The sequence below is a fragment of the Triticum urartu genome, chromosome 7, assembly GCF_003073215.2.
Source record: "Triticum urartu cultivar G1812 chromosome 7, Tu2.1, whole genome shotgun sequence".
Taxonomy (NCBI): Eukaryota; Viridiplantae; Streptophyta; class Magnoliopsida; order Poales; family Poaceae; genus Triticum; species Triticum urartu.
Genome location: NC_053028.1, coordinates 610,682,992 through 610,693,811, shown reverse-complemented (window position 1 = coordinate 610,693,811; position 10,820 = coordinate 610,682,992). Strand labels below are relative to the sequence as shown.

Sequence of the window (10,820 nt, the reverse complement as noted above, 5' to 3'; positions counted from 1 at the left end):
GCGTGGAAAAGGACCAAGAACACCAAAACTTGTAATCAGAAATTATAGATGAAATTAATCTCCAAAAACTCTAACACACCGGTAATTCTCACATCCAAAAACAACAAACCGAACGTAAAATTGAGGCCTACGAACACTACGGTAAACACCAACGCCCAAAACACGTCCACCGTCAAATGCCCACGCCGTCACCTCCGGTGCCTTGAGATCGCAAAACACGACCATGTGAGCGCGCGCATGTGCGGAACCCCTTACATGTCTCCTCTGGCAACGAATGGCCCGCATCACCGCCCCGGAGAACGCCCGGAAGCTCCATGTTGCATCCCATGTTTCCGCCCGTCGTAAACGCAGGAAGATCAGTTCAAGTTGAAAACCACGCCAGTCCAACCTGTAAAGTACGTCAGTTCAAGTAGGGTAACAGAATAATATTCTGTTACACGAAACAGAATAGCCAAGATGTATATGTATATATATACACACATGTTATTCTACAGTAGACAGAGCGAGTCACACGGCTTATTAGCAGCAATCGTCTATGTTATCATTGGTCTTCGCACACATTTCTGATTACGGACCTATTTGTAGCGTATCACACACATCTTGTTCAGTTGAACCGTTTCCATTGTGTTGCTAATCACACACAGTTCATCCTAGTGAACCATATGCTATATATCACACATGCCTTCATCTGCCTGCCCATTTCTTTTGTTCCTCCTCACCCCAAATAGTTAATTGAACTGAACCATATGCCCTGCATCGCGCACGCAACTAAAATCTGAACCGTGTTTGATGCATCCGTCATCGCAAATGTTTTGCACCCTTTTTGATGGGTTTTTACACCACCGTTTGCGATTATGGCATCGCACACAGTTTCGTCGAAGGGTCTCTGATCATAGTGTCGCGTTTGGACCATCCTGTAGTAGTGCTTCCTGAAGGCACTGTCTTGGAGCCCACGGTTCGTCGTGTGTGGCTTCATCTCTTCGTGGTGGCGTGCTCACTAGTGGAGCCCCTGGATGCTCTTGTAGTGCTAGTGGCCGCGTTGCTGCGCTCAACGCCTTTGTATCCCGCCTTGGGTGTGTGCGTGTTTTGTGGTGGAGTGCGTGTGTACCAGGATGTTGTTGACTTTGCTTTATATATAAAGCGGGACGAAAGCCTTCTTCACGGATAGCTAATTACTACCAGTACTTGATAGACACCTTTTTATTTTGAGCAATGGCTATCATGGCTAACTTTATTAATGGTGATTAATAGTTACATCGTTTATTGACCAAGAATGAAAGTAGGGGGATCATCGTCCCACGTACAAGAACCTTTATTGATAAAACTAAAATTTTCTAGCTCATGTGCCACCATGTTTACTTCCTTACTACAAAGTTTATACTCTACCATCTCGATTATTGTAGCTGTATCAAGGAAATCAACATGTAGTTCTTCACATACACCTGGTTACAACAGGGGCCTACTTCATGATAGTGCGCGGATAACGAAACCCAACCTCCAAGTGAGTAACAAAATTGCCTCCGTGGAAACTACATAGGTGAACCAACTTTTGGTGAATGCCATGGGATTGTCGAGTACTAATAATATAACATACTCGCCATAAGAAGGCGACGTGCATTACTAATGCCAACGTCGAATCAAATCAAAGACCTAACATGAAAGTGACATGAGACCACCAATTTGGTGAACGTTCTAGTAATAAATCAAGTGAAACTTATATGTGGTTCACATGGTTTCTCACATCAAGAGGGATTGAGGGACAATGCAATGCTTTTCTTTAAAAATGCATTGAAATGGAACAGATCCCTCAACTCATGAATTCGGCCCACTAAATGCTTATGTAAGAACTACATCGGTGAGACGAACTACACATGGAAAGAATGACTCCGTATGGTCACACATCTAGTAACAAAGAATAGTAAATCTAGTTTATTTTGTTAGCCGTAATATTGATGTTTTTTGTGTCTGCATGTTTATTTCATTTCTGCATGAGTTAGTGTCGTGCAGGGACAATGCATATTAGTAGATGTATGTGCAAAACATAGGATTAATGGCTTGGCTGAAAGGCATGTATCGAGGAGTTGCCAAGGTGCTGCATGATGCGGGAGTCGTGATGTATGAAGCACATTGCTGCATGCGAGCTGGGATATGCAGTGGCACGCATAGGCGTTGAGTTAGCTAGGATGCTTTTTGACTGGACATAAAGCAAAGACATTTTATAGTTGTAATGACCACTAACACCACTAGCTTCAAGTATTTTGAAATGGCGATTAGTATTTAAGTTGTCATCATATTTGCTTTATGTTAAGTGAAATAGAGAGAAGAAAAGACGTTTGGCTGTGTTGAAGCAGTACATCCGCAAATATCTTCTATCTCCATTGGTTTGTGTGTGTTGTGAGAATCAACCAAGAGAAACAAAGTGAGTTGAGATAGTTAGCTCCAACATATTTGGCAGAATCTGAAGTGAAGAGGTATAATATAGAAGACACTCCGGCTTACCACACCCTTTTTTGAAAAAGAGGTTGAAACTTTCGGCCTCTGGATCAATATGATGCACATAACCATAAAATTACCACACGTGTACAACAGAAATTCTGCAAGTAGCCAGGAAAATCCATATTTAACAAATAATCTTAAGCTGAAAAAATTAGAATTATAAAGTATATAGATTACTTCTATCACCAATTAAACACCCACAACTAAAGTGAAAAAGTGATCAAGCACACAAATTAAAGCAAACTGAACACAGATTCATGATGTTCACATTCAGAAATGGTAGTTATGACATAAAAGTTGAAAAAAGATAAATACCATGGTTCATCAATCTACTAAATGGTTGCCACACAGAGACAATGAACTAGGGAAAGGGTCGATTACAAAAGAGACTTGGGATGCAACTCTTTTACATCTAAGCTTGGACATAAGCATATGCTGGCCGAAGGTGACAATAGGGTGCTTCCCAATCTCCCATAGTCTTATTCCTGAAACCCGGAACAAAAAGTTCAATGTAATAAAAACATTATCAACCTCAGACTGAACATCCAAATTGGAAAGGCTTACCCTTTGTCCCGATATATAGGGTTTGAATCCCTCAGACAAATTCTCCAGAGACGGGCATGTCATCGAAGCTCCAAAGGTCCATGTTGCCAATGACATCCTGAGGCTCATCAAAATTCACTAGGCCATCAATCAGCTCATCCACATCGTCATCCATAAGATATCTCATCCAAGGTTCAGAACTGGCAGCATTATTCTCCATAACAGGAGGCACCAGTGAGTTCTAGGTGTTATTCTCGACAAGCGTAGATTATGTTCTTTCGGCAATGGTAGAAATGGATCATATATCTAGACTCTTGGTCTCATACTCCCAGCCCAAGTCAGAGTAGCCACAAGAGTTGCTTCCCTGGTCAGAGTACATATCCATAATAGGAGCTTCAACAGGGGCAACAGAGTTCATTGCAGGAACAAGTGGCTGGATTGATGCAAAGTCGACATATCCTGTTGGTTCCTCTGGAAAGTTAACCTTGGCCTTCTTACCATAGATTTGGCGTGCTTCAGCATCATAAGCTCTTCCAGCTTCTTTAGCACTTTTGAAAGTATCGAGCCAGACACAGACACCCTTGCTAGGATCTTTGATTTCAGCAGCCCACTTACCCAAGGGGCAGTGACGGATACCCTTGAGTTGGTTCTTTCTCTTCCTTTTTGCTGACCTTTCTGCAAGACCATCAAAACCAGCAATAGGCATGGTGCTTAAGTCATCTGCAATAGAAGATCAATGTCAATGCTAAGAGGGACCAACACAGATAAATTTCTCTCACACATAGTAAATAATTTTTTCATGAATTTAAATGAAAAATATAATAATTGTAATGAACACCGAACCATGATGGGTCGGGTTCGGGTGAAAACATCATCAGTCACCAACAAAACAAATAAATAAAAATAATAATAACAACTTAATAAAAAATCCAAGGTTCTGATAAACATACCTTATGTTATAAATTTTTGACATCATTTTGCAATTATTAATCTACAAATTGCATTATAGACGATGCAGAATCAAGGATATTCTTTTTCAGTCTGATTCAATGATTAGTAAAGTAATCATTTAGACTAATAAATGAACCAAGCCTAGAACAATCCTTGGTTCCTCAGCCACACCTACAACCATCTAACAAGGAAACAATTCAAGAGGCCAAGACCTCGGCGGAAATAGGCTACTAACCGAACACAACAGAGAAATGGAAAAGCCTAACCCTTCACCCAAATTACTGCATGATAGCACATCCAATATAAAATCTCTAAAAAATAGGAGTAACACCACCCAAACACAGCCTTCCAATAGCCACCCCTACAAAAAATTCTCATCCTACCCAATCGAACGACCAAACCGGTTTTGAACCAATCAGACAATCTCCTATTTCTACTACCTTAGCCCTAGTTTACTAGTCCCCCTTGTATTTTTGGTCATACTTTTTTACCATGATTTTAACCAATAAAATATAAGTTAAACGTAGCAAAAATAATAGGAAAACTACACTCAAATAAGAATCCAACAATATAAATTTTATGACATGCATTAATATTATACTAGTTAATTATGTGGTCAAACTTTGACCGAGAATGCGATGGAGACTAATAAACCAAGATGGAGGTAATACATAGTCAAGCGCTAAAGGTGATGATACGTATATTAAAAACCTGTCCAAGCGACCAAGGGCTATTACCTACAGAGAGGGACCTCTTGATGGCGGCAAAGGGCTTGATCTCGACTTCCTCGTAGTCATCATCCTTCTCGGCCACCCCACCGCACCCGAGCTCCAAGTCATAGTCCCTGGAGTCGGCCAAGAACTTCTTGAAATCGGCCTCAAAGTCCTCCTCGTCGTAGTCCAGGCTGAGTCCCCTGCGCCCGCCATGCCGCGTGAAGTGATGGCCCCCGCCACCTCCTCGCTGGGGCTTCTTCTTCTCGGGCCGCATCGTGACCTCCATCACCTTCCGCGTCACCGTGGGAACCTTGACGTCGGCGAGTAATGCTCTACCAGACATGATGGCTGCTGATACCTCATCGCAGTCGTCGTCGGGGAAGGGGCCTCGTCGGAATTGGTAAATGTACAAAGATTTTAATAAGCAAGGCAACAGGTGTGGGTTGGTAGGTGGGGGTGACCAGTCCCCTATATACAAGGTGGCCGCGTGATGGTGCAAGAGGGCATGTGGTGGGCCCACGCGTCAGCGAGGGGCCGTGCGGTGGGAGGAAGGCATGAGGCAGGTTCCAAAAGCGAGCGTTTTGGGAATCTTGCATGCTATTCCCTTGAGAGAACTGCTATTTCTTGCATTGTGCCTTGCGAATGAACAGATGGATGTATGTTTGACTTTATTTATTTGGAGGCAAGCCAACATTTGTTAGCTCAAGATTGTTCTACCACACACCTGTAGTACGATTGTGCCACTATTGTCATACACTCTCCATCTGGGTTTATTGGATGGGTTCAATGTTTAACCAAAAATCGTCTCATAAATGATTGTGTATAATGCTAAGATTTTTGCAAATCACTCATGGCTTGTTACGTCATTTATTAGCTCAAGATTGTACAACACGCCTATAGTATGACTGTACTATTACTATTGCTCTCCCCTTTCGCGTCTATTGGACGGGTTCGTTCAACCGAACATTTAACCAAAAATCTTATCATAAATGATTGTGTGTAATGCTAAGATCTTTGCAAAACCAGTCATAGTTATGTCATTTATTAGCTCAATATTGTACTACACACCTGTAGTATCAGTCTACCGTTGTTGTACTCTCTTCGTCTGGGTTTATTGGACAGGTTCATCCAACCAAACGTTTAACCAATATATTCTCATAAATGATTGTATTTAATTTTAAGATTCTTGCAAATAAATCATAGCTAGTTACAACATTTATTAGCTCAAGATTATACTACGCGACGTAGTACAACTGTACTACTACCGTCGTACACTCTCAGTCTTGGTTTATTGCATGGGTTCATCCAACCGAATATTTGACCCAAAAATCTTCTCATAAATGATTGTATGTAATGCTAGGATCTTTGCAAATCACTCATAGCTAGTTACATCATTTATTAGCTCAGGATTATACTACACACCTGTAGTATGACTCTACTATCGTCGTAGTCTCTTCGCCTAAGTTTATTGGACAGGCTCATTAAATCAAACATTTAACTAAAAATTGCCTCGTAAATGATTGTTTGTAATGCTAAAATCTTTGCAAATAACTCATAGCTAGTTATACCATTTATTAGCTCAAGATTATACTACACACCTCTAGTATGATTGTACTACTATTGTCATACATCTCCGTCCGGGTTCATCCAGTCGAATGTTTTACCAAAAATCTTCTCATAAATGATTGTGTGTAATGCTAAGATCTTTGCAAATCACTGGCTCGTTCCACCATTAATTAGCTCAAGATTGTACTACACACAAGTAGTATGACTATTGTTTCCGTACTCACTTCATCCGGGTTTATTGGGTGGGTTCATCAAACCAAATGTTTAATCAAAATCTTCTCATAAATGATTGTGCGTAACTCCAAGATTCTTGTAAGTCACTCATAGCTACTTACTTCATTGTTCTCAAATAGAAATACATTTACTCCATTAAGTTACTAGCATGTAGTTTATGTGCAATTGTTAGCATTATTATGCGATAATTGTATGAATTATAAGTTAGCATTGTAATTTTCTCATCATATTCTTGATCTAACCATGTATATGGAGATCCAACATTCGTTTTTAAAGAACATGACATCGACCTTGTATCCTACTTAATATTCAACCAATATCCCCTTATAAATGACTCTATAACTCTATGATTAAATTATACATATCTACTTACCCCCATTGACTTACTATCAAGTATGTGCAATCATTAGCATTATTATGCAGTTAGTTTACGAATCCAGATGAACATTAAAACTTTTTATAATGTGTTCATGATCTAGACATGTATATAGAGATTTTAAAAATGTGAATTAACATGGCAACATTGATTCGCGACTTTGTGCATCTTGACACCGAGAAGAAATAATTTGAGAGTAGTTTTGTTTCTTCTAATAGGATGTGACGGCCGATGCATGAATGAAGCAACAACTCTCAGCCAAAACACAGTTTTGGGTACAAAATCTACACCTGAGTATTTTATAGTCAAGTAGCATAAATATTGTGTAAACCATACATGGAAAAATTAATAATATCTCAGAACTTTCAACATATTATGTTGTTTACAACCTTGTATCCTAACTAACAATGGCAAAAATTAACTTTGTGGTGGTCTTTCTGGGTTGGTTGATGCATAAATAACGCTATGGATCAACACGTAAATTTGTGTCGCCATTCTTTGAGAAATAAAATGAGTGTAAATCGCCTAAAATCGAAAAACATACATGCCTAAACTGCATGAAACATGGAAATGTAAGAGTGTAAACCACGTGAAAATAACAAACTTCTCTTGCGGGTAGGCTTATCTGGCATGGTGTTACCTATAGTCAAGGGAGGAGCCAGGTTCACACTAGGCAATGGGCCTATTGTGGTTCACTAATATGCTATACATGTGTCCATGGATGTCACGCCCCAGATGCAGCCAGGAGGTCGGGTCCCAGCTCCGCCTTGGGCTATGATCTAAGAATATATTGAAAGCTTTAACAACATAAGCAAATATTTAACCCCATAAAAAAAATGAACCATAGGCGGTTTCAAACATTTCTGTCCTACCTAAAAATGAGAAAATGTGATACTACGGTATCTTCTACAAGACAAGGACGGAAATTATTCCTGATACTTGGATTAAAACCAGTTTGAGCGACATGGGGCCAATACCTTTGGAGAGGGGCCCTTGACGGTGATCAACGGATTGATCTCGATGACCTGGCGCAATTATCCTCCTTAGCCAGCTGGCATGACCGTCCGTTCTGATTTTGCGAGGGGGTAGAGAACTAGGGAAGGATCTGGTCAATTATATATGACATCCGGACGTTTCACGTTTTCTCAGCGTGAACACACACTATCAAGCAAAGACTCCATGCCAAAACATATCACCTGCTCGCACCGCTTAATATAGTATAGTGTAAAACAACAAATGAAGAATTCGGGTTTGCCGAAGGGGACACATGGAAAGGTACCTTTCGTGCCACATGGTACTACACATTATACTCCCTCAATTCTAAATTACTCATCGTGGTTTTAGTTCAAAACCACGACGAGTAATTTGGAACCGAGGGACTAAGTGCAGACGAGACGATCGACGAGCACGGCATGTAACACTTTCCCTGTTTTTTCATTCTGTCAACTGATCGAAGGAACCAATAAGTGGAACATATACATAGCGGCGAGAGCGATGGCCTTGCTCTGTGCGCGGATGATGGCCGGTGAACGGATTTCTCCGGTGCAGATGGACGTGTCGTCCTTGCGTGCTTGCGGTCGTGGGACGGCGCAAGGCACGTACGAACATAGGCACGTCGGTCGAACACGTACGTAATTTTGTTAGACTGGCGTGACTCCCAGTTGGCGCTTGCTGCTGCCTGCCACACTTGGTGCTTGCCGCCGAGCTAGCACAGCTTTGCTTCGATCGGTACGTGCAGATCCACTTGCAGTGGATAGGCTCAAGGACTGCTCACTTGGCTACCTTGGGGAGGCGTTCTTGGTTCTGAGTGTAGAGAATGATTTGATGCATCGATAATTGATTGATCATGTACTAGGCATATATATATATAGGTACAAGGGATGCGACCGGTATCTTGTCTCCTAAGATACACGTACATACAGAGAGAGATAGACACTACAGGTACTGCATACAAAACTCAGACCTACGTACATGTACACATATTCAACACCCCCAGCAGTCGAAGCGTCGCCGGTGACGCAAAGACTGGACCGAAAGCCCTCGAAAGTCGAGGTGGGTAGTCCCTTCGTCATCACATCGGCGAACTGCTGATCGGTGGGCACATGTAGAACACGAACACGACCAAGTGCGACGTGCTCCCGGACAAAGTGGATGTCGAGCTCAATGTGCTTCGTCTGTCGGTGATGGACAGGGTTGGCAGCAAGGTACATCGCGGAAACGTTATCACAGTAGACGAGCGTCGCCTTGGTGACCTCACATAGCAACTCCTGGAGTAGCTGTCGTAGCCAGGAACACTCCGCGACGGCGTTGGCCACGGCCCGATACTTGGCCTCGGCGCTCGATCGTGAGACCGTGGGTTGTCGTTTAGACAACCACGAAATCAGAGAGGGCCCGAGGTAGACGCAGTAGCCGAAAGTGGAGCATCAAGTGTCGGGACACCCAGCCTAGTCGGCGTCGGAGTAGGCGACAAGGTTGGTGTCTGGCGAGGCCGTCAGGGTGAGACCCATGGCAGTGGTGCCACGTATGTACCGAAGTATACGTTTCACGAGAGCCCAATGGGTGTCACGAGGAGCATGCATGTGAAGGCACACCTGCTGGAAAGCATACTAAATGTCTGGACGCGTCAGTGTGAGGTACTGAAGCGCACCAACGATGGAGCGGTAGAAGGGAGCGTCGGACGCCGGAGAGCCCTCAACGGCGGACACCTTAGCCTTCGTATCGACATGCGTGGAAGCAGGCTTGTTGTTAAGCATGCCCGCTCGCTCCAAAAGCTCGTAGGCGTACTTCTGCTGGTGCAGGAAGAAGCCAGTAGCCCGGCGCACGACCTCGATGCCGAGGAAGTAGTGGAGAGCCCCCAAGTCCTTGAGGAAGTAGGAGGTACGCGACGACAGGGCCCTGGTGATAGACAACCAGGGGGCATCGGACCGTGTGGACCGGAACCCCTGTTGCTGGAGGAAGGCCGCGATCCGCTGGTACCAGGCCCGAGGTGCCTGCTTCAACCCGTAGAGAGAATGGGAGAGCAAGCACACGTGGTACGGATAGTCGGTGTCGACGAAACCAGTCGGCTGCTGACAGAACACCTGCTCGTCAAGATGGCCATGCAAGAAAGCATTAGACACATCGAGCTGGTGGACAGGCCAAGCGCGAGAAACAGCAAGCTGGAGAACGGCGCGAATCGTGTCCAGTTTAACAACCGGGGCGAAGGTGTCGGTGAAGTCCACGCCGGCGCGCTGGCGAAAGCCGCGCACCACCCAACGCGCCTTGTAGCGCTCGAGAGAACCCTTGGGGCGAGTCTTGTGGCGGAAGACCCACTTGCTAGTGATGACATTGGCACGGGGTGGCCGCGGGACAAGCTGCCACGTACGGTTGCGCTGCAAGGCATCAAACTCCTCACGCATCGCAGCTAGCCAGTTCGGATCCCGAAGGGCTGCGCAAGTGGAGGTGGGGAGCGGGGACGGCGTCGAGGTAGAAGCCGCGCATGCGTACTCGGCCGAAGAGTAGCGCATGCTAGGGCGCAGGGTCCCAGTCCGAGCCCGAGTGACCACACCGGTGAGGGGTGCGGCCACGGCGACGGGAGCCGCCAAGGGAGCCGCGGTGACGGGAGCCACAGCGGGGGCCATGGAGGGGGCCACAGCGGGGTCGGCCGAGGGGGCCACAACGACGGGGGCTGCGGCGGGGGCGGCCGAAGAGGCCGCTGCGTCGGGGGCCGCTACAGGGGCCGCAGCGCCAGGGGCCGCCGACACGGGGAGCGTGGGCAGGGCCGAACCCGGGGCGCGGCTGGGCGGTCCGCCAGAGGTGGAGGCAGGGACGAACCGCGCCGCAGGAGACTCCGAGGGTGACGGTACCTGCTGAAATGGGAACACGAGGTCATCAAAGTACACATGTCGCGAAGTGAAAACGCGGTGGGAGACTGGATCATAGCACCGGTAAACTTTGGTGTT

General features: G+C 45.0%; 1 pseudogene; it reads right to left on the bottom strand.

Moving 5' to 3' along the window:
• Window positions 1-3,074: 3,074 nt before the first annotated feature.
• On the bottom strand, window positions 3,075-5,323 carry LOC125524294 (annotated as a pseudogene).
• Window positions 5,324-10,820: the final 5,497 nt, after the last annotated feature.